General features: G+C 40.0%; 1 protein-coding gene across 2 annotated transcripts in view; it reads left to right on the top strand.

Moving 5' to 3' along the window:
* The window catches only part of ARHGAP24 (Rho GTPase activating protein 24), a 542,367-nt gene that overhangs the window by 44,790 nt on the left and 473,931 nt on the right, over positions 1–23,646 (top strand). Inside the window, exon 1 of one of the 2 annotated variants that reach the window (XM_059666137.1) lies at positions 17,480–17,875. The exons of the other annotated variant lie outside the window; for it this stretch is intronic. The gene's annotated coding sequence lies outside the window, so the exon portion shown is untranslated. Of the gene's footprint in view, positions 1–17,479; positions 17,876–23,646 lie in introns of those variants that run through there. 2 annotated transcript variants of the gene reach the window in all.

Below are 23,646 nucleotides of genomic sequence, written 5' to 3'. Positions count from 1 at the left end.
GAGTGAATGTGAGGGCTTAGGACATCAGTGTGCACTAGTGTGGACTCTATACACTCTGTACACTTAGGCTAAACTACATTTATAAAAATATTTTATGTTTTCAATAATATATTAACCTTTGCTTACTATAACATTTTTCCTAAATAGACTTTAATTTTTTTAACTTTTCACCTCTTTTGTAATAAACCACAAACACATTGTACAGCTGCACAGAAATATTTTCTTTATATTCTTATTCTATAAGCTTTTTTCTATCTTAAACATTATTTTTTAGTTTTTAAACTTTTTTTTTTTTAACTAAGACACAAACACACATGCAAACATTAGCCTAGGACCTACGTCTATACAGGGTCAGAATCATCAATATCATTATCTTCCACTTCCACATCATGTCCCACTGGAAAGTCTTCAGGAGCTTTCATCTGCTATTAGAACAGTGCCTTCTTCTGAAATGCCCCCCAAAAGGACATGCCTGAGTGTATTCTCAGTGTCACTCTATTCAGAAATAGGTCCATGGTAGTTTGCTTGGCTTTTTATTTTATTTCTATTATTTTTTTTAATCATAGATTTGCTTGTAATTAGATAATGCACCAGAACATTCCTCTCTGTTAATAAAAAACCTTTCCGTGTTGGGATCCATGTTTTCAAACTTTTAAGAAGCTTGTTGAAGTCTATCTGCAAAAGCTTCTGCTAAACCTTTACTGTGAATTTTCTTGGCAGTTCTTCCTCTTCTGCTGTTTCTTTTTCTCTTTGTGAATGTCATCCTCATTCACCCCTAGGTCAAAGTTGATTACCATTTCAACTATAGCCTTTCTGACTTTTACAATTTCCTCATTCTTAAAAAATTCTTTGAAATCAAGGGACCAACCTCTTGAGTGTATTCTTCCAGATGCCATTCATGTACTCTTTGGTGATGTCACCCTAAGACCAAGCAGGGTTCTTGATGCAGTCATAGATGTTGTAATCCTTCCAGAATTCCAATATCTTCCTCAGTTGTAGCAATGGCCTATGCAAAGGTCCTCCTCAAGTAGTATGCCTAAGCTATAACTCCTTGATCCATTGGTTGGATCCAAGAAATGGTGTTTGGAGGGAGAAACACTACTTTAATATAGGGATACATTTCACCAATAAAAAGAGGATGACAAGGATCATTCTGAACAATCAGCAAAATCTTGAAAGATATGTTATCCTCCAAATAGTAATTCTCCATTTCACTGGCATAGCAGTTCAAGAGGGCATCTTGGAAGAGAAGCTGAGCCATCAGGACTTCTTATTGTCCCTGCAGTGTGTGCTTAATGATATACTTGAAGACCCTGGGGTTCTCACTGTGCCAGATCACAAGGTTTTCAATATGTAGCCTGAAAGCAAGACTTATTCTGCTCTTAAGCATCTTGACACCTGGCATTGACTTGGTCTCCTTAAGGATGAAAACCCTTTTAGGCATTTCTTTCCAGAATAGGTTGGTTTCATGCATATTGAAGATTTGCTCTGGCAAGTTATTTTTCTCCACAATCAGCTTATCTAGAATTTCCAAAGATTCTTCAGCTGCTTTCATATCAGCACTTTCAAACGCATCATTCACTCTCACATTATGTAATGAATAACAATTTCTGAATCATTTAAACCACCCAGACCCAGGAGTGAATTGAACTTTGTAGTCGAGTTCAGCATATTCTTTCAACATTATGAACTTTTTGCTTTGGCTGTCATAGTGCTGAGAGTGACACCCTTCTGGATTTGGTCTTCAGTTCAGGTCACTAGAAATTCCTCTATGTTTGATACAGGTCCTTAAATTTTTGTTATTATCTTCATTGAAGAAGGTCCTTTAACAACTTTCATCACTTTGTTCTTCAAGATCATAGATATGGTAGAGTGAGACATGCCTGACTGTTGAGCCATAACCATCACTGAATTTCCACCTTCATAGTTTTTAATCACTGTTCATTTTGTTTCTGGGTCAATCACTCAACATGATGTCTTAATGGCAACATTAGCAGTAAATTTTGTACACTTAGGGGCCATGATGAACAAAACAACATGAGATTAAATCAAACACAAGAGAAGATGATACAATCAAGGGATGCAGTAAATATAAGATGTATGAGGTTGCTGCTGGTGTAACACAGCATACTCTTTTACTGCAAAACTTTATTTTTAATAAATAGAAAGAGTGCACTCTAAAATAATGATAAAAAGTATAGTATAGTAAATCCATAAACCAGTAACATAGTTGTCTATTATCATAAAGTATTACATTTACATACTGTACATAAAAATATGTGCTCTATATGTGTATAGTTAGTACACCATTGTATGTGCTATGTATGTGTATAGCATCCTTATTTACATGTGAGTAATCCATTGTGGTACCATGTTAGGACAGCAATTACATAAGTAGGTGATAAAAAATTTCAGCTCCATTGTAATCTTACTAGAGGCCCAGTGCAAAAAAAATTTGTGCACTCGGGGGGGGGGGGTACCTCAGCCTGTCCTGTGCCCTCTCACAGTCTGGGACCCCTTGAGAGGTGTCCACCTGCTGGCTTAGCCCCACTCCCTGGGTTATCAGGCCTAAGCTGGCAGTCAGACATCCCTCTGGCAGCCCGGGAGCCCTTGGGGGATGTCCACTTGCCAGCAGGGAGCAGGCCTAAGCTGCAGTCAGACATCCTTAGCGCTGCTGAGAAGGCGGGAGAGGCTCCCGCCATCACTGCTGTGCTGGCAGCCGTCAGCCTGGCTTGTGGCTGAGCAGAGCTCACCCTGTGGGAGCACACTGACCACCAGGGGGCAGCTCCTGCATTGAGCATCTGCCCCCTGGTGGTCAGTGTGTGTCATAGTGACCAGTCCTTCCCAGTCGTTCTGCTGTTAGGGTCAATTTGCATATTACCCTTTTATAATATAGGACAGAGACCTGGTGCATGGGTGGAGGCCAGCTGGTTTGCCCTGAAGGGTGTCCCGGATCAGGATGGGGGTCCTGCTGGGGTGCCTGGCCAGCCTGGGTGAGGGGCTGAGGGCCATTTTCAGGCTGGCCACAGCCACGGGCTGGAAGCAGGTATCTGGGATTTATTTATCTTCTATAATTGAAACTTTGTAGCCTTGAGCGGAGCTCAGGGCCAGCAGGGCAGGCGGGAGGCTTGGCTTCTTCCATCATTGGGGCAACCCAAGCCTCTCTCACTCCAGCTCTGTGGCCGCCCCCATCTTAATTTGCATATCTGTTCCTGATGGGCTGGTGGGCGTGGCTGATAGGCGTGACTTGTGGGTGTAGCAGAGATATGGTCAATTTGCATGTTTCTCTTTTATTAGATTAGTGGGAACACTGTCATAAATGCAGTCCATCATTGATGGAAACATCGTAATGTGGTACATAAATGTATATTGTACAAAACTGTATATTTCAGAAACAAAACCAGTAATTATAAAGTCAACACAGTATAACATGAAGCAATGAAGAGCATATTCATATTAATAGTAGTAAATTTTGGCCTACTGTGCTTCATGTTTAGAAATCATTTTGTTTGCAAGATAACCTCTGAATATAATAAGCTATTAAAAGAAACTATATGTAGATAAGGCTAAATTTAGATAAGCATATTAGTTCTAAATTTGGCATTTTAAATTAAAGAACAACTTTGCTATACTTCTTTCTTTTCATTGAAATATTAACATAAATCCTTAGTCTCAAAAATTTAAATTAATATAATCTTGTGTGTAAAGTTTATTATTTTAAGCATTTGATTCTATGTTTTAATCCAATAGGGCACAGCATGAGGAATTAAGTCATTTTATACATGGCAAGTCACTTCATCTTTTTTAAAAAAATATATTTTATTGATTTTTTACAGAGAGGAAGGGAGGGGGATAGAGAGCTAGAAACATCGATGAGAGAGAAACATCAGTCAGCTGTTTCCTGCACACTTCCCACTGAAGATGTGCCCACGACCAAGGTACATGCCCTTGACCTGAATCGAAACTGGGACCCTTCAGTCCACAGGCCAACGCTCTATCCACTGAGCCAGACTGGCTAGGGCATCTTCATCTTAAATATTTGTTTTATGACATTATTTTTACTAAAGGCCTATACAATAATATATTTACAATAATTCCCAGAAAGGGAAAAGAGAAATGGTGGTGGCAGGGGAGGTTAATTTTGAATCACTTTCAAGCCCACAGATTACATTTCTCTAAATTTTTTTGAGTTTAAGTAAATGTGGGAAACTTCAGCCCAAATATACATGGTTTTAGAATTTCATAATCATATAAACCCAAAGATTAAAATAAAAGGGCTTTGTTGTTTATATTAGGCTTTCTTAGAGTAGTGTTCAATCTGAAAAATATTTTAATGTTTGTTAACTGATTTTCAAGATTTGATACTATCACTACACTTTGGTCATGTATTTAAAAACAGTGAGTGTGTTTTCTGTTATTGTACAATTTCAAAACCAGAGATTCTGTGCAATGTATGCTAAGAAAAATCCACCCAGTAAGTACCTGAAAAAATCTTTACATTAAATATGTCTATTGTAATCCTGGTCAGTTTGTTCAGTGGTTAGAGTGTCAGCCCTCCAACCAAAGGTTCTCCCGATCAAGGGCATGTACCTCACTTGCAGGTTCAATCCCGGGCTCAGATTGGGGCACATGCAGGAGACAACCAATCTATATATCTGTCTCACATCATTTCTATAAGAAGAGTCAGTCTTCTGTTTGCCTGTGAAAATGATGCCAGTAGTAAGTTTTAGAGGCTGCATATGAGTCAATAATAAATGTCTGTATTGTAACATCATCTCTGCATTACCTTAGAGCAGTGGTTCTCAACCTTGGCTGCACATTAGAATCACCTGGGAATCTTTTTAAAATCCTGATTTCTAGGTCTCATCCTCCGGAAATTCTGTTTCTTTGTTATGGGGTGAGGCCACAACATTAGCAACAAAGAAACAGAATTACCGGAGGATGAGGCCCAGAAATCAGGATTTTAAAAAGATTCCCAGCTGGTTCTAATGTGCAGCCAAGGTTGAGAACCACTGCCTGAGAGAAAAAAAGGGGAAATTTACTCTTGTCAACTGAAGGTTGTTGCCACCATTTAATGCCAACAGGAGTCCCCAATTTGGGGTGCGGTGAAATTTAGCTCAATTGTGAGCTGAATAATAGCTCAATTTTGAGCTAGCTGGGCTGTGGAACAGCTCAGTTGAAGCAGCCAGAAAGAGGCGGCTCAGGTGAAGTGGCTCAGGAAAAGTGAGTCAGGGAAGAAGGCACAGGTGTTTTAATATGGTAACTTTTAAGGAAACTTCAAGTGTGTTCCATTGAAGACAGAGATGAAACTGATTTATATAGAGAACAGTGCCCTTCCCTGGTCCCTCATTGGTCCTTTCTATGCAAGTGTTCCAAGACCTCACAGTTTGATTGGTCCAAATAGCACCATCCTAATTGGTAGAAATGAAGTCTCTCTGATTGGTGCAAATGAGGTTATAGCTGCACAGCCCTGACTGGCTGGGGCAGGGCTACAACCCATTGGTTGATTTATGGGCCTAGGAGCTCATTTTTAAGATTTGGCTCAGTGCCACTTCTCCCTGAAGTATAGAGTGCATGAAAGACACATGTTTCACAAGGACTACTGAAAAGAAATTTCAGCCCAATTAGCTACCAGAAAATTAGCTACCAGGAGGGAGAGAGAGCAAGAGAGATAGAAACATCGACATGAGAAACATTGATTGGTTGTCTAAGCTGCAAGCTGGGATGTGCCCTGACCGGGAATCAAACTTGCCACCTTTTGGTGTACAGGACAATACTCTAACTACCTGAGCCACACTGGCCAAGGATACCAAGAGTCTTCTTAACAGGTAGGTTTATTCTTGGAGTTGACATTCTGAATCTTTTTAGTTCCCTCATTCTCAGTGATTGCAGATACATTTCTTGATGGCACACTTAATGTCTGAGTTGATTGCATTTTGTACAAGCCTTGTGTTTGGGAGTTGTTACACACTTTTTGCCTGTATAAAGAAACCATTTATCTTCATGGCAACCAGTTACTTTCTTGAATTTGCTCACTTCTCCCAATATCATCCCCCCCCCCTAAAATTACTATTATGGAAGTTAACTGTTTCCCCTCTGCACTTCATACTATTACTTCCTTGTAATAGTATGTGAGTATCAACAGAAGTTTAAAGGGATTTAGGCAGGGATATGGGTCAAATTTACATTAATGATGAGCTTTTATGTACTGGTTTAAGTCTAGGCTTTACATTTAGGCTCTGAGTACGATGCCCAGCAGGACCAATGGAAATCCCCATCCAGTGGAGCTTCCCATCTCCCCCTCACAGGGTATGAAGTAGCTTATGACTTAGTGATGTTACCCTGTCACAGATCTCAGGGCTGATGTCCACTCTCTTACCTGGTGGCTTTAGTCTGCCACAGTGCTGCACCTGGAAGGCACAGCTGGATTTGATCTTGCTCTTGCTGCTGGTTGCTTCTATAGAGAACCCCAGATTGAAGAGGCTTTCTATAAGCTGATCTTAAAATTATTTTATTGGGCTCAGTCTCTGTCTTTTGTTTGTTTTTTAAATTTCCTTTCTTGAGGAACTTGAAGTTATTTTCCCCAGGTTTGATTCTGAGAACATTTGAATGGGCACATCCGATGTCACATCCAAAAGCTTCCTTCTTTCTTCAACGTGCATCAGCATCTTGAGCGAAGTCTTGGGGCTTTAATTTCCACCTCATGGGACCATCCCCGCTAGAGCCATTTAGAGGCTTCTTTTACGGGTCTCTCCATTATTGAATAAAACACACAGGGCAGAGAGCTTTCTACCGCAGTCATTTAGAACAGACTTCTCAGCATTTTGAAACTCCACCATTTCTCCTCCCCAGTGTCCACTATGTTAGTTCCATGTCACCCCCAGACTAACTCTTGCTAAGTAAGCCTTCACAAAGCTTGCTTCCCACCATTTGTAAACTTTGAAAAAGTTTGAAAATCGGAGACAAGAAAATAAGTAAAGAGGATAACTTTGTGGTTCTATTTTTTATTTTTTTCATTTTTTGTCTTCTTAATGGCCTACATCTTGAATTGCCCTTTGGTCATTGTTTTCTTAGCTTATTCTCTTAGTTTCTTTTGAAAATCTTTCTAAAAATCACATTGTTTTCATTGATTTCCCAGGAACTTTGTTTGGTAATTTTGAAATATGGAGAAAGTAGGTATTCTAAATTCTATTCCTTACATGATTAGCCTGTCTATCTTGAAAAGCAAACTTCCTATTTTCATTTGTCTTTAGTGTCACTTCAAGATCTTAAAGCCAATACTTATTTTTTTCCAGTCAATTTTCAAGTTTGTAAATTATCTAAACCACTTGCTGTTCTTTCTGATATTTCTACCTGTTTTTTAGCCAATTCAATGCTCATTAGCATCTTCAACAGATGGTGAGCACAGAGAGAAAGCAAGAGAACCGTTCATTTTGCTATTTGTTGGAAACTTGAATAAAAGATTAGTAGGATAGGACATTAAAGTTAATACCTAAAATTGGATTTAGAATTGATCTGTAGGAGGCTGGCAATCTTCCTCCTCACAAAAGAATGTAATGATAATAATTACTGTCAAGCATTTGACCAGTGCAAGTGATATGTTAACAGGAAATTTTGCTGTCCTTTGCATAGGGAGATGCTGCTGCTAACGTATTAGAGAAAAGAATCCAGAATCTGTACTTAGATGGCCTGAATTCAAGTCTTATCCTCACGTGTTATGAGTTATGTGATTCCGAGTCAGGTGCATACACTGTTTCTCTTTGTATTTTTCTTCTGTAAAATGTAAGCAGTCATGTCGTTTTCATAGGATTGCTGCAATGAAAATATATCACATATAGGAAGGCACCTTGAAAACCATAAGGTCTAATCCTCCTATTATTATTATTATTATTATTATTTATAATTATTATGGTATTTGAATAAGTTATTTTTATTCACTTATACTTTCTTATTTAGGTTTTATGCAAGTTGATGGTTACATCTGTGCTCTGTAACAATAAAACATTTTATTCTCTTTGATAACTTAATTGGTTTTAAGTGACTTAAAGTTATGACCTCAGTCCCTATAATTAACCAAGATACAGCCCAAACAAGGAAAATTACAGTTGCTCAAGCATGGAATCAATTTTGCCGAGTATCCAAGTCCATTAGCAGCCTTAATAGCTCAACTTTTTGTTTTGACTGTATATTTTATAGCATTGGGATAAGAATCTGTAATGAGGTAAAGGTTCTTCTCCTGAAGTTTCAAATGATCTGAAACTAGATAAAGTAGGTGATGTAGATGGGAGGAAAAATGGAAGCAGAAGAAGAAAAAAATACACACATACAAAACAAACAAACAAAAACACACCATTCATTATTTAAAGATCTTGATATATGATGGAAATAAGATGAAATGAAGAAAAGCTTAGACTGATGAAAATAGGATGAAATGAGGATTTTCTAGACAAATGATAAGGCTTAGAATATACATGGCACTGCAGTTAGACTCATGTGAAGAACCAATTGATAATTTCCTCTCTGTTTGCTTATTAGGCATAGGAAACTGTTTTTAAAGTCACATTTAATTTACATAGTCTATAAGTAAATAATTCCTGGGAGCAGAATAGTTTTATTTCTATGGCAGTATATAATTTTCTAAAAAATGCAAACTTAATGAGATGATTCCAACATGATAATTGACTTGAAATCTACACAAAGGTATGTCTTGAGAGTAAGCTAATTTTGCTATTATTCAGGTATTCAAATGGAATTGCATTTGAAAATATTTTGAAGTTTTATCATGCCAGTTTTATACTAAGAGCTGAGTCCACAAGTAGGTAGTCACATACATGCACTTTATGGATGTGCATGTGTGATGTGAATGTGCATGGTGTGTGTGTGTGTGTGTGTGTGTGTGTGTGTTCACATGTCTACTCATGGGTGACTAGAGAAAAAAGAGAGGATGTGGTGAGCTGAGATGTGAATGACAGGAAAATAAAGGCTGTCTCTGAAAAATTGTGAGTCAGCAAACACAAAGAAACTCTAGAATAGTAAGTGAGACATCTATAAATGGCCACTAAAAGTATAAAGCAGAAGATTTTCCTGGGAGCTGACAGGGAAGGAGGGATCTGCATATCTTGGAAAAGAGAATTTAGTTGTTTAACAAGAATCCAGTAAACTCTTGAGTCTAGGTCTAAATAGCATTAAAAAAAACACTATTTTAATTGAAAACTGAGGTTTGAATTTAGAACTCAGGCAAAAGGACCTTGCTTGGCTTGTAATATGATCCAAAACTTTATATAAGATAGGAACATAGAGAATCCAAGACGGCCACAGAGATCTGGATAACCATGTGAAGACTAGCTGAGCAGAAGTCACATAACTAAGGATATACAGAGAAGCCAGAGACTGTCAGGAAAGGCGGAGATGCAAAAAGGGCTGACCCCTCTCGCCCAAGTGCAGTGGTTGAAAATCTGGAGGTCTATCTTAGCTGCAGAGCTCCCCTCAGAGGAGTCAAGTTCCCCAACCCAGAGCACCACTGCAGGGAAAAGGAACCTATAAAATATCTGCCTAGAAAAATCAGAGGGGATTCCATCTTTTTGGGTGAGAGAGAAGAATGCTGGAAACCCAGGTGTCCACTTAATGGACCAGCACAAAAAAAATCTCACAGACATGCACCCTGAACTCCCGTGGAGGGACAGCAGCTCAGAGGGAACTGGAGTGATACAGGGAAATCTTGGATTGTGTGGCTTTGGGGAGACGGCTGGAGGGACAGCTGCTGATTTCTCAGTGCTGAGTCCCACTCCCAGGCAACCCACAGATGCCATCTTTCATGGGTCAGGCAATCCCCTCCACATGACAGGAGCCTGGGGAAATGCACTAAACCCTCCCCGCTAACTCCCTGAGGACCCACCTTGCCAAGCCTGCTCCAAGTGCAGGGATCTCCTGGCAGCCAGCCTGGGCGGGACGCATTGCAGTCTTTCTTGAAAAACTTTCAAACTCAGGGGTTGCCAGGGACAAGTGGGGAGAGATTGAATTGTGTGGCTTTCAAGCAAGAGCCATTTTTTCTCTCAATATATGCCCCACTGTCACCGCTGTTCCTATGTTTGGCCCAACCCCACCCCCCCTTGAGGCATCAACCTAGAGAGATGCACTACTAGCCCCTCCCTGCTGACTCCCGGAAGTCTCATCTTGCCAAGCTTGCTCTCAGTGCCCAGCAGAGGATCTGCTGGTGGACAGCTGGGACCCACGTTACAGTCTTTCTTGATAAACTCACAACAGGTGCCACCATTCCTGTGCAGAACCCTCCCTCCACAGGATCAAGTCTCAACCTGCTTTAACCTGATGAACTCTACTGGCCCCACTGTGATGACTCCCTGAGGTCCTGCCCCACTGCAAGTCTGTAGGCCCCAGGCAGGTAGCAGCTGGCATAGGTGTACCCTGAGATTTTACTGAATGTCCTAGACTGAGAACTGGTGCTGATCACAGGCAGCTTCTGACATTGACCTGGGCCAGAGTTCCCTTTAAGAGGCCCCAGGACCAACACACCTGGTGGCTGGCCTCAGAACATAGGAGAGAGAAAAAAAACTGGGGTAGCAATACTTATATAAGAGAAAATAGACCTTAGAACAAAGGCTATAATAAGACACAAAGAAGGACATTAATAAAGGGATCAATTCAATAAGAGTATATAACCTTTGTAATGGTTTTATATGTACCCAACATAGAAGCACCTCAATATATAACGCAAATCTTGATGGATATAAAGGAAGAGATAGATAGTAATACAGTCATCATAGGGAACTTTGACACCCCATTGGCATTAATGGATGGATCTTCCAGAAAGAAAATCAATGAGGAGAGAGTAGCCTTAAATGACACTCTAGCCCAAATGGACTTATTGATATTTTTAGAGCATTTTTCCCCAAAGCAGCGGCATACATTCTTTTCAAGTGCACATGGAACATTTTCAGTACAGATCGCATGTGGGACCCAAAACAAATCTCAATAAACTTAAAAAGATTGAAATCATATCAAGCATCTCCTCTGAACACATCATGATAAAACTCGACATCAATTATAAGAAAAAAAAAGTGAATAAATCACACACAAACACATGAAAGCTAAATAATATGTCACTAAACTATAAATGGGTTAAAAAATGAGATCAAGGAAGAAATCAAAAGATATTCTGGACAAATGAAAATGAAAACACAACAATTTCAAATCTATGGGACACAGTGAAAGCAGTCCTAAGAAGGAAATTAATTACTATTACAAGAAAAATCTCAAATAAACAACCCAACCTTATACCTAAAGTAACTAGAGAAAGAAGAACAAACAAAGCCCAAAGTGAGCAGAATACAAATAAGAGAGAAATCAATGAAATAGAGTATAAAAATACAAAACAAAAGATCAATGAAACCAAGAGATGGTTCTTTGAAAAGATAAATAAGATTGAAAAACCTTTAACCAGATTCATGAGACAAAGAAAGAGGATCCAAATAAATAAACTCAGAAATGAAAGAGGAGAAATAAAACTGACACCACAAAAATACAAAGGATTACCATTATAAGAAAATACTACAAACCACTAGATGCCCAAAAATTGGACAATCTGAAAGAAATGTATAAATTTCTAGAAGCATACAATCTTCCAAAACTGAATCAAGAAAAAACAGAAAATCTGAACAGACTGATTACAATTAATGAAATCAAAGCAGTAATAAAAACCAACCAAACAAAAACACTCCCAACAAAAGTCCTGGACTAAATGGCTTCATGGGTAAATTTTACCAAACATTTAAAGAAGTAACACCTATTCTCAAACTATTCCAAAAAATTCAAGAAGAGGGGAAGACTCTCAAGCTCATTTTACAAGACCATCATTATTCTTCAAAATCAGACACTAGTAAGAAAGAAAATTATAGGCCAATATCCCTGATGAACATAAGTACAAAAATCTTTTACAAAATGTTAGCAAACTGATTTCAGCAATACATTAAAAAATCTCACACCATGATCAAGTGGGATTCATTCCTGGGATGCAATGTTGGTACAATATCTACCATTGGTAAATCAACTAACAAGTGTGGGGGAGGTTATTGAGAAAAAGGAACCCTCCTGCACTGTTGGTGGGGATGCAGACTGGTGCAACCACAGTGGAACACAGTATGGAGGTTCCTCAAAAAATTAAACATGAGCCCTGGCTGGTATGGCTCAGTTGGTTGAGCGTCATCTCATTCACTGAAAAGCAATCTGTTCAATTCCTGGTCAGGGCATTTGCCTGGGTTGCAGGATTGATCCCCAGTAGAGGGCGTGCGAGAGGTAGCCAATCCATGGTTCTCTATATCTCTATCTCCCTCTTCCTACCTCTTTCTCTCTAAAATCATTTTAAACTTATTTTTAAAAGTTAAAAATGAAACTGCCTCATGACCCAGCAATGCTACTTCTAGGTACATATCCAAAGAAACCCAAACACTAACTTGAAAAAAGATATGCATCCCTATGCTCATTGCAGTGTTATTTACCATAGTCAATATATGGAAACAATCCTAGTGCTCATTAATAGACATGTACATATAAAAGCTGTGGTACATATATAAATGGAATAGTACTTGGCCGAAAAAAAAAAAAAGTGAAATCTTACGATTTGTGACAGCATGGATGTATCTAGAGCAGTGGTTCTCAACCTGTGGGTCGCGACCCCTTTGGCGGTCGAACGACCCTTTCACAGGGGTCGCCTAAGACCATCCTGCATATCAGATATGTACATTACGATTCATAACAGTAGCAACATTACAGTTACGAAGTAGCAACGAAAATGATTTTATGGTTGGGTCACAACATGAGGAACTGTATTTAAAGGGTCAGAAGGTTGAGAACCACTGAGAGAGGATGTTATGCTAAGTGAAATAAATCAGAGAAAGAAAAAACTACCATGTGATTTTACTTATATATAAAATCTAAAGAATGAAATAAACAAAATAGAAACAAACCTATAGATAGAACTGAATGATGGTTTCCAGGTAAAAGGGGTTTTGAGAGCTGGGTGAAAAACATAAAGGGGTTAACAAGTACTAATTGATAATTACAAAATAGTCAAGGGATGTGGGGTACAGCCTAAGAAATATAGTCAATGATATTGCAATAATTATGTGTGTTGTGAGCTTGGTACTTGAAATAGCAGGTGATCAGTGCGTAGAATATATGATATTCTGGCCACTAGGCTGTATATCTGAAACTAATACACAGTAGTATTGAATGTAAACTGGGATTGAAAAATAAAAAGATAGGCACATAAACAGAGGTGAAGAAACAATTAGACATGTTCAAATTATGTCTAATTTTAACCTAATAGTATCTCTGAATGGTAAGAACATGTCAATTTTTTATTTGTTATGTTTCTTTGTAGCTTCCTCATTTCATGTGTTGAACATGCATTAATTTTGTAATTAGAAAAAACAGCAATTTCAAAAATAAATTTAATTGTGTATTTTTGTTGTTGTACCATCTACTCTGGGGGTCTAGGGGATGATGAAATGTGACTTAGGCCCTAGCTGGTTTGGTTCAGTGGCTAGAGCATCAGCCTGCGGACTGAAGGGTCCCAGGTTCAATTCCAGTCAAGGGCACATGAAATGTTGTGGGCTTGATCCCCAGTAGGGGGCATGAAGGAGGCAGCTGATCAATGATTCTCTCTCATCATTGATGTTTCTATCTCTCTCTTCCTCTCACTTCCTCTCTGAAATCAATAAAAATATATATTTTTTAAAAAAGAAAAAAAAAAAGAAACGTGACTTGGACTGCCAAAAAAACTATGTCAATCGGCCCTAGCCAGTTTGGCTCAGTGAATAGAGTGTCAGTCCTCAGATTGAAGGGTCCCAAGTTCAATTCTGGTCAAGGGCATGTGCCTTGGTTGCAGGCTACATTGGGGTGAGTGGGGGAGGCAACCCATCGGTGTGTCTCTCTCAGAGCGATATTTCTGTCTCTCCTTCTCCCTTCCATTTTCTTTAAAATTCAATAAAAAAATTATATCCTCAGATGAGGACTTAAAAAACACACTATGTCAATTGAATAAGAATATAGTGATGGTTGATGCTATGTTCTACTCAGGATCTAAATGGCAACAGAACATGCTTCATTTTTGAAACTCCTGATGCTATCAGGCCTTTGATGGAGTTAGGAAGAAATCCATGGCTATAGTGGCCCTTCTCTGATTTGCTCTTTGTCTCCTTATCTTTCTCACAGGGATTTAGCTGGATTGATTTGGTCCCAGTATTAGTAGTACATCCCCTTTCCCTGAATCATGTAATCTAAAGTGTTGGGGGAGGATGGGCACAAAACCCCCTCAATCACTCTCTACCTTATTTTGCTAAGACAAAGCTGCACTTTCTTAAAAAGAAACTTCTATCAGGAAATAAAAATAAAAATGTAAATGTTTTTCAGTAGAGATGCCTTCTATCTTAATCCTGAAATCAGATCTTGGCATATTTCAGTACCCACACAAATTGTGCATTGTTGGTGAGAGCCTGGAGGAAATGTTAGGATTCTGGCAATTCTTCACTATTCTGTTTTGTTACTGTGTTTTTTGCCCTCTTAGGAATTTATGTATTTTCAAAAGAAAACATAATTAAAGAACTCCAGTATCTAATATTAATGAGAAAGTGGGTAACATGACAATATATTACTCTATGCTAAGATCTGCAAAGAATCTGGCAAGGAATCTAATTTTTAAATTAGTGAAGTACATTAGAATACATTTTTAATCCATACTTGTATAATAACACCATTTGACCCATGTACTTAAAATATTAGACAAAGTGATTGTACAAACTCTTGCTGAGTTCCCTCTGAATTCCAATCAACGTGGCCTGAGAACAACAATGTCCAAGGGGCTTTGTCTGGTTGCTTTTCCGTCCTTGTCTCTGGCAATGCTGATGCTCAAACAGTTTGCCCAAGTGTAGTGAAGCCATTATCATTTTTCACTGCTCTTCTTCCTCCGTCTCCTCCTCCTCTTCTTTTTCCTTCATTTCATCCTCCTCCTATTTCATTTTTAGGTCCCTGAAATCCATCTGGTCCTGGAGGAATTACACATTCCCCTTGTAAATCTGAGGTTCCTCAAACCCTTGACTACTGTAGACCCTTCTTCTGAGGATATCTATGACTTTGGAATCCTGGGAAATTAGCCCTTACCCTGGAAACATTGCTGGAATTTGACCTAAACTCAGAATTGAGTTGACTGGCTGGCAAAACTTAGCTTAAGTGATGCCCTGGGCAATTTCTTACCAGAGACCCTGGGAATTGAATGACAGATACCCCTTCCCTGGAGTCTGTATCAGTTTCATTGAGGTCCTCCTCTAGCTAGAATCTTTCAAGTCTCTTGCTTAAGAACTTATTTCTCCTTTAAAGTTGAGGAATGTCTCCCAGCCCCAATTAGTCCACAAATAAGAGAGGGATAACATAGTCTGAGTCCTATGAACAACCCAGTGTTTCTATTTCAGGTTATTCTCTCTTGTAACAAAGATCTTTGCTAAATCCCTGAGGAGCTTCAAGGAAAGGAATACAGTGGCCCTTCTCTTTCTGCAGAAATGTGCGAGGGCAAGAGGAGGCTTGTCTTAATAGATATACCTCCTTACTGCTTAATCCCCAGATGACAATCTTCTTATCCTTAAACTAGAGGCCCAGTGCATGGATTCGTGCACTGGTGGGGTCCCTTGGCCTGGCCTGTGGGGATCGGGCCAAAACCATCTCTCTGACATCCCCTGAGGGGTCCAAGATTGCGAGAGGGCGCAGGCCAGGCCGAGGGACCCCACTGGTGCACAATTTGGACCAGGGAGGGACCATGTAAGGGCTCCAGGGCATGTCCGGCCTGTCTTGCCCAATCCCAATCGGCCAGACCCCAGCACCCCAGCAGCAAGCTAACCTACAAGTCCGAGCGTCTGCCCCCTAGTGATCAGTGCGCTTCACAGTGACTGGTCAAATGGTCGAACAGTTGGACACTTAGCATATTAGGCTTTTATTATATTGGATTGTACAGTCCAGTTTAAGATAATCACTTTCATCACACAGGTCAATGAAGTGATATCAAATGGAAAGAGAGGTGACAATCAGGAGATGTGAAGAAGAAGGCCTTAGACACAAGGGTGTGCCATAGAGGCTTATCTTAATCTTTTGGATTAGGGACTACCCAGTAAGGATCTAACCACCCTGTCAATTTTGTATTGTCTTGAGTCTACATTGCTTGTGGTAATAATTGTTAGATCCTGAGATAGGATACTGACATGATAGGTTCCTTGTCTTTCTTAAATTGTGGACATCTTGCATCATACCTAGTAACACTTGCCTTCCTAAGGCTTTTGAGTCCATCTGTGCAGATTTCATTTTGGTTAATTTCATTGTCTTCCAGCTTTCCTCTAAAATGGCTAGAACACTTTAAGCCCAATCAGTTGATGAAGGTCATTTACTCCTTACCAATTAGAAAATAAGCTACATTGCTTCTGGCTAAGAATTCTGTACACATTTTTCCAAAGGCTTGATGGGGCAGTTCACCAGGAAGGAAGACTCCAAGAAACCGGAGAAAGAAGATAAAAAGGAAGAAAACATCTCGTGTCCACTCAGACTTTTATTTTTGGTGTTTCTAAATTTAAATGTGTGCTCTTCTTCTTCTTCTTTTTAAATCCGTGCTCCTTTTCCATATCACTGGCAATATCTAATGAGGCCACTCTTATTTTGTGTCTTAAAGAAATCCGGTAATGATTTCTAAATAATCTGAAGTGGGGAGCTTTGTAAAGCTTATTGAAACAATTTGAGTTGGCATTCCAGGTCACCAATACTGTAAGATATAGATTTGAAATTAGATTGTTGGTGGTGGTATTGAAGACAGAGGGCTTCAAATGTTTAATTTTTCTCTTTCTTTCATACCGTGTGATTCTGAGGGCTCTTAAACCATGACAAGGAAGAATTTCGCTGAGGATCTAACTAGCGGGCACCGAATAAGCATTTCTAGGAATTCAGGTTTAAGGAACCAGGGAGATCTGATTGAAAAATAAGATTTTTACACAGAGAGCAGAGGATAAGCAAGTAAAACCGGTGTGTGGAGTTTGGTCAAAGAAATGTAGCGCTCCTGGAGGTGAGCAGACATGGGTTTTCCATCCTTCTCAAACGCACCCACAGCCTGAGATCCGCGATCAAAGTATATCTGTGTTACACATGAAATGAAATGAGTGATGGCAGCTGCGGAGAGACCGAGGCAGCGCGGGCTCGGGTTCTGCCGGGTGATTCCGATGGACACAGGCTCCAAGGTAACACGGCGGGGAGGCGTTCCAGGAGCGCAGGGCTCCTCCCGGCCTCCCCAGTAGAGTGGCTTGAGTGGGCTCGAATCTTCTGAAGCTGCCAGTTGCCAAATGAAATCTGAAACCCTGAGCTGCGTCTGTGGGTTGGCCCCGCTCAGTTGTCCCAGCCTCTTGTACTGTATATTTACTCATTCACACACAATCACTCTTTCTAACTTCTGGGACTCTTGATTTGCGCAACTGCTAGGATTTCTCAAGTGCATGTGGCAACCCAGCCCAGCTCCCGGTGGAAACCCGCAGGACTCCGGAGGGTCTCCCAGGCCCCGGGAGCTGTCAGGGCTGCGGCGGGGACAGGAGAGGATCGAGGCTCAGGCAGCTGGGGGGGAAACACCCACAACTTTCCACCCCAGCCGCAGCTTTCTCGGCCCAGAGAATTTCCTCCGAAACCGCAGCTGCAGAGCAACTAAGTGCATGGCGCGCAACACTTCTTGTGGGAAGTAAAGGAGCCGTCCCACCCCCTTTATCTCTTTTGCTTTTCTTTCGGCTGGTCCTCGGAGCCTTTTCCTTCCTCCGTCCAGCATCTGTCGTGCGCAAGGAGCAGGGTAGGTGACGCGGCTACTGGGGTGCCCACCGGAGCCACCTCCGGAGGCTGGGACGCGGCCTTGGGGTCGCGGGGGCTGCGGCACAGCTGCCAGGGACAGGGGAGTGGAGGGGGGGAGGGGCGCGAGGGCCAGGGAGGATCGTGTGTGTGCTGGTGCTCGTGTGTGTGTGTGTGTGTGTGTGTGTGTGTGTGTGTGCGCGCGCGCGCGCGCGCACGTGATGGGAAACAATGCTCCTTTTAAAATTATTTTTAAAAGGATAAAAACGGCGCAAGCTGGTAGTGTGTTTCTATTGATAGAACTAATGGAAACCAAATCTACATAGTGCAGTGCCCTCTTACTATCCAGCCTCCTGTTCTCCCTGCCTGTTCCTGTTAGTGTCTTATGTTAGAGTTTTCCTGGATAACAGACATACAGAAGTAGGATTTAATAATACACACTTTCATTGCAAACACAAAACGTTAGGGAATCGTTGGTGAGTTTTAAGACACCCAAAAGGGTTTGTCTAGAGTTTGCAAATATAACTTTTGAGGAAGTAGCCATCCTTTCTTGAGGACAAGATGTAATATATTCTCATTAAAAGGATACTTTAGACTGCGTTTCTAAGTCCCCCAATAGGAAGGGAGAGAATGTTACTCTGGATTCCTTAGCTTTTCAATACCAACTAGTAATGGAGAGACCAGACTCCCTTGTAATCTGTTTTAATTCATTTGAATTAGAAGATAATCTCCAAGTAATGCTTTCATCATAGTTTATCTTGTCACTCTTTTTCTTAAAACAAAACAAAACAAAAAAAACCAACAACAACAAAAAAACACCTGGCAAGACATCATTATTCCATCTCTTTCTAAAAAGAGGAAATAATATATCATGCTGGGTATTTGAAATATAAAAGTTACAAAGGGTTTGTTTTTCCATAAGTAAAACAATATGCGCTGCTGTGTCTACTAAGACAAATTAATTGGAATCCAGGGATATTTACAGTGGAGTTAAGAGGTTTACTCAATTACCGAGAAGAAGATGGACAGATGGATTAAATTCAACCAGTCCCCTGATTCTCATTAGAATGTAAAACCAACCCTTAAGGGCAAGGATGGATGTTGCTATTAAGCTGGACATCATAAAACATAAAACACACAGAGTTACTATATTAGAAAAAGCCAGAAAACAGGTATTAAGCTACAAAAGACTTGTTAAAATCTCTCTCTCCCCTTTAAATTTCTTAATACTTCCTCTCCTCTTGGGATATTTGAACTTCTAAGAGAGCCCAATACTACAGTTCTCCCTTTGCCTTCCCTGAATGCCTGACTTTCAGGAAGCAAGTCCAGAAATCTTTTCTTGTTAGGTTCATTGCTGAATGTCAAAGAATTGACAAAACTTAAAAATAAATAATATCTTCCTATCCCCCAGAGGAGGTATGCTCTTGATGGAAGAAGGGACAGACTGAGTTTTTAAGATCTGGAATTTAGTTGGAGTAAGGAGTAAACAGGTAGCATGATAAAAGGAAAGAAAATCTATAATCCTTTCTACATGTGAAAGGCTGTTGAAAGTCAATTTGTCCTTGGTTTTCAATTGCATTACTTGGTTTTCTTACTTAATCTCAGAGGTTTGGATTTGAGAGGGGGATGGTTTCTCAGTGATGCTCTTTGGGCTGTAGTATATACTGTGAATTTGAACCATCTTGAAACGACAAACCTGAGAGTAAGTGGGGAAGAATTAAGTTCTTAAGAAAAAACAATTCACTGCAGAACGAACAGCAATGCATCTTTCCAGACAAGAGCGTAGATTTAAGCGTAAAAGTGAAAAGTGTTCTTGGCTGAAGTCCCCAGGGAAAGCCTTTTTGGTTTTGCCTGGGATAGTAATGGCTACAGCTCTGAGAATTTTCATCCAGGCACGATTTTATGGAATGTGTGATCTTGGGCTCCCCACGGTGAAGGGTAGGGGTTAAGGGAAGTGGGAGGTGGGACAGGAAGAGTGAGGAATGTGCAGCAGGTGGTACTGAGTGGTTTGGTTCTGATTGCATTGCTGTCGTGGCCAAGAGCCTACTGGGTGTTTACAAACACTGCTCCGAGCCATTTTGCTGTGACCTAATGGCCCAAGGGGTGAGTGTGTTTTCTTTCTGGCTCTGTTAGTGCCCAGGTTGGTTTCTCCGGGCTGAAAGCTGGCGGTGCTGCTGCAAATCCAGGCCATGCATTTGGTTCCTGTTCTTAGTGTTTGCCATCGGATCATCTTAGTTACCTGTGGTCATTCTTCCGTGGTGTTTTCTGGCCATTGGTAAAGGGTTCTTTTCCCATGAGTTGGGCTTAAGTAATGCTGATTCCTCTTTTCTGTCATGTTTCATTTTTTTGGTAAAGATGTGCTTTGGAAAAAAGAAGACGGAGGTTGTGGCTGGAGCTTCAGTTTGGAGCCCAGTAGAAGGACTACCATCCAATTGGTTGCACATGGGTGGGAAGGAGGTTGATGATAATAAGAATATGAAGCATTCATCCTACACTGAGGGAAAAAGCAGAAGAGAGTTAACATATTTTTTAAAAAATTCCTGTTTGCTCCAACATTCATGGCTAAAGGATTCTATTTTCTCCCTAAATAGAGGAAGGTATTTAAAAACAAAATTATAAGTAGTCAACTCAGTCATGAAGTTAATGCTCTTCATGTGAAGACTTGGAGCCTTATATTGAGTCTCTCAGTGGTAAACCCTCTGTCTCTGCCACAGGAACTAAAACTTTACAAGATTATGGGTTGGGGAAATGGCCTCATTTTTGTTCTGAAAAATTTCTCTCTCTTTGAGTTTCACAGACTTTCATAATGATAATCACTCTAATGCAACAATTTTCAACTAGCATGCCGCAGGAATTTTTAAAACATGTAATACCTGACTATTTAGTCAGGGGCACTGACCTCTTTCCCCTTAGATTGTCAAATAAGAAAATGACAATAGCCAATCCAACAGTAGCTGCCCAGTGTGAATGAATAAAAATTATACCAATTTTTTGTCAGATTGGCAAAAAATATAATTTTTGGTGTACTGCATAATTTTAATAATTAGTTTATGTATGCCATGAAATGAGAATGGTTGAAAAATCTCTGCTCTAGTGAATTAAGTACCTATTAAGTACCAGGCACTCCATGCGGTGTTTTTCATATGTTACTTATAATTCCAGAAGTAATTAGAAGTAATTAGTAATTCTAGAAGTAAACCATGTTTTATCTAATTCAGAGACTATTATTCCTATTGTATGGGAATGTTGAGGCTCAGAGAGATAAAGAAGCTTACCCAAGGTAATGCAATTACTAAGTGATACAGAGTTGAGAATCAAAATGAGGTTCTACCTGAAGCCAAATAGTCTGCTACTGTTACTGTGTGACCTTCCTCACATGCTTTTCTTCTTTTTAGTTATTAATCTGAGAATTATAAACTGTGTGTTCTGTGGGTATAGACCCTGGTCTCAACTTAATCTCCATGCACTGGTCTTCGACTTCTCTTGTGGTTCTTTTAGGTGACAATATTCCTGTCCTGAGTTAGGGTCCTGGGGATGGGTTGCCACCATGAAGATTCTCTTATGAGAAGAGTCTCCAGCTACTACAGTCCCGTCACTGAATTAATCTCCAATGATCAGCCTGGCTAGATTTTATTTTCTGTGAAAAGTAAACAGAAAGGGTATGGTCCCTGGGGCTTCTGTGATCTATCCCCATTATTTAATTCCCAGACATGGAGACATATGCTCCAGGAACACTGTGTGTGACCAGTGGAGGTAGAGGAATGAGAAAGGGATAGTAGTCCTTGGCCTGAGGACTAGAGACCCAATGCGGGAAAGCTGAAAGATAGAAGGAGAGGGTGGTTTTGTTGGGGATAGCAACTGAGAAGGGGAGAAAATTGAGTTAGTGGTGGCAGTACTCACTGGGCACACAGAAATGAAATGAGCAACAGGGGAAGAAATTTCCAAGCCAGACTTTCTCAAGGAAGGACATTTATCACAAGAATTGTTGGCGTGCATTGCAATCCTGTTTGCAAAGATACCCAGGGAAGAGAATTGTCCATCGTCCTTGAGGGTCATCTGTGCTTGTTTTTGGAGTATCTGGTTTTAAAATGTCCCTTATGAAGGAACTTCCAGCAAGAAAAGATGAGCCAGGGGATTCAAAAGAGCCTGCTGTTATCTTGCTGCACATAATTTCCTAACCCTAGGCTTCAGCTATGTTAGTATTGCCTTCAGAGTTCCATTTTGATTTTGGTATCTCATGATAGTTTGTTATTGTAAAATGGTCAAGTGCAATGCTGATAAATTTATATAAACGCATCTATGGGGGATACCAAAGTCTCCAGCCTTCTCGAGTTTTTTTGTTTTGCTGATTAGAACCTTCACCTTTTGATAACAACTCACACTTTCACCATGGAGTAAATTTTATGTATCTATGGTGTTAAGTGCAACTTGGCAGGTTCCATGGAGGAAACTTGGTCTTTGGTGCCTTGAGATGGGTGGAGGCCACAAGGAATTATCTGGGTGCGGAGTTCCAAGCACTTCTGCACAGCAGATAGAGCTGCATGAGGAGGATGGATGAGAGAAGGCAGAGGCAAGGTCATAGGATAACATGTTAGAAACCAAGGAAGCAGAAGAAAAGGCAAACACAGGGACATCACTGGGAACTAGAAGCCAAGGTAAGGGGAGGCAGTGAATGACATGGCCATTAATAATTCAGTTTCTTTCTAATGATAAATAACAATTATTAAAGACTTACTATGTGCTAGTTATGCCAAGCACTTGTCATGGGTTATCTTCTTTAATCCTCACAACTCCCACATAAGCAGGCTCTATTATTATCTCTCTTTTAGAGGTGGGAAAACTGAAATTTGGAGAGGCTTAGTAACTTACCAAAACCACACAGCCACTAAATGGTAGATCTGGGATTCAAAACTAATATGTTTCATTTCAAGGGAGCAATCTTTACCATTATGTTTTGGAATTAGACCTATGTTCCAACCAGGCTCTCATATGTACAAACATTGTGACCTTGGACAAGTTGCATTAACCTTGATTCACACATTTTCTCTCTGGGAATATGGGCATTTAATAAAACCTACTTCATAGTGTTATTATGAGTTTTCAATTTATGGAGTGAGCAATGCATGTACGGACTGGAAGGTTATCTGGCACCTGGTATTTGAACAGTTACTATTATTAAATTAAACGATGAACATGGGAGTACTGAGCAGTATTTTTCAAGCTGTACATCTTGGTCTATCAGTGGTCTTGAAATCAAATTAGTGGCTCATGATCAATGTTTCTAAGTAAAAAGGAATAAATGAGGCTGGAATACAGTAGAAAAAATCAGGGTTCATTATATGTAGTAAAAGTAAGAATTGTTTCAAATGTTTTAATTTCCGTGTGTGTGTGTGTGTGTGTGTGTGTGTGTGTGTGCATGTGTGCACTGGGTAAAAATGAAAAATGTACTTCTGATATTGATAGCTGTAAAAAAAAAAGTACTTTTCAAAATGCTTTAAAGTAGCAGTTTTAGAGGTGTGGTCCCAGAACCAGTAGCATTATTCTCACCTATGAACTTGTTAGAAAGGCACATTACCAAGCCCCATCAAGGCCAGCCATTTGCATTTTAACAAGGCCTCCAGGTGATTGAGGACAGTTACATATTCAAAAGTGACGTTTGGAAATCAGGAAAAAATTAGGTAAGGGTATATTACATTACTTGTGAGTGGTTAAAAGTACATGATGTACTGGACTGACTAAAAAATTACTTCTCCACAGAATGCTACCCTGTGTTGT

This window comes from Myotis daubentonii, chromosome 1 (genome assembly GCF_963259705.1).
Source record: "Myotis daubentonii chromosome 1, mMyoDau2.1, whole genome shotgun sequence".
NCBI lineage: Eukaryota > Metazoa > Chordata > Mammalia > Chiroptera > Vespertilionidae > Myotis > Myotis daubentonii.
The sequence above is the reverse complement of the archived record's forward strand: the minus strand, read 5'-3'. Positions and strand labels throughout refer to the sequence as shown.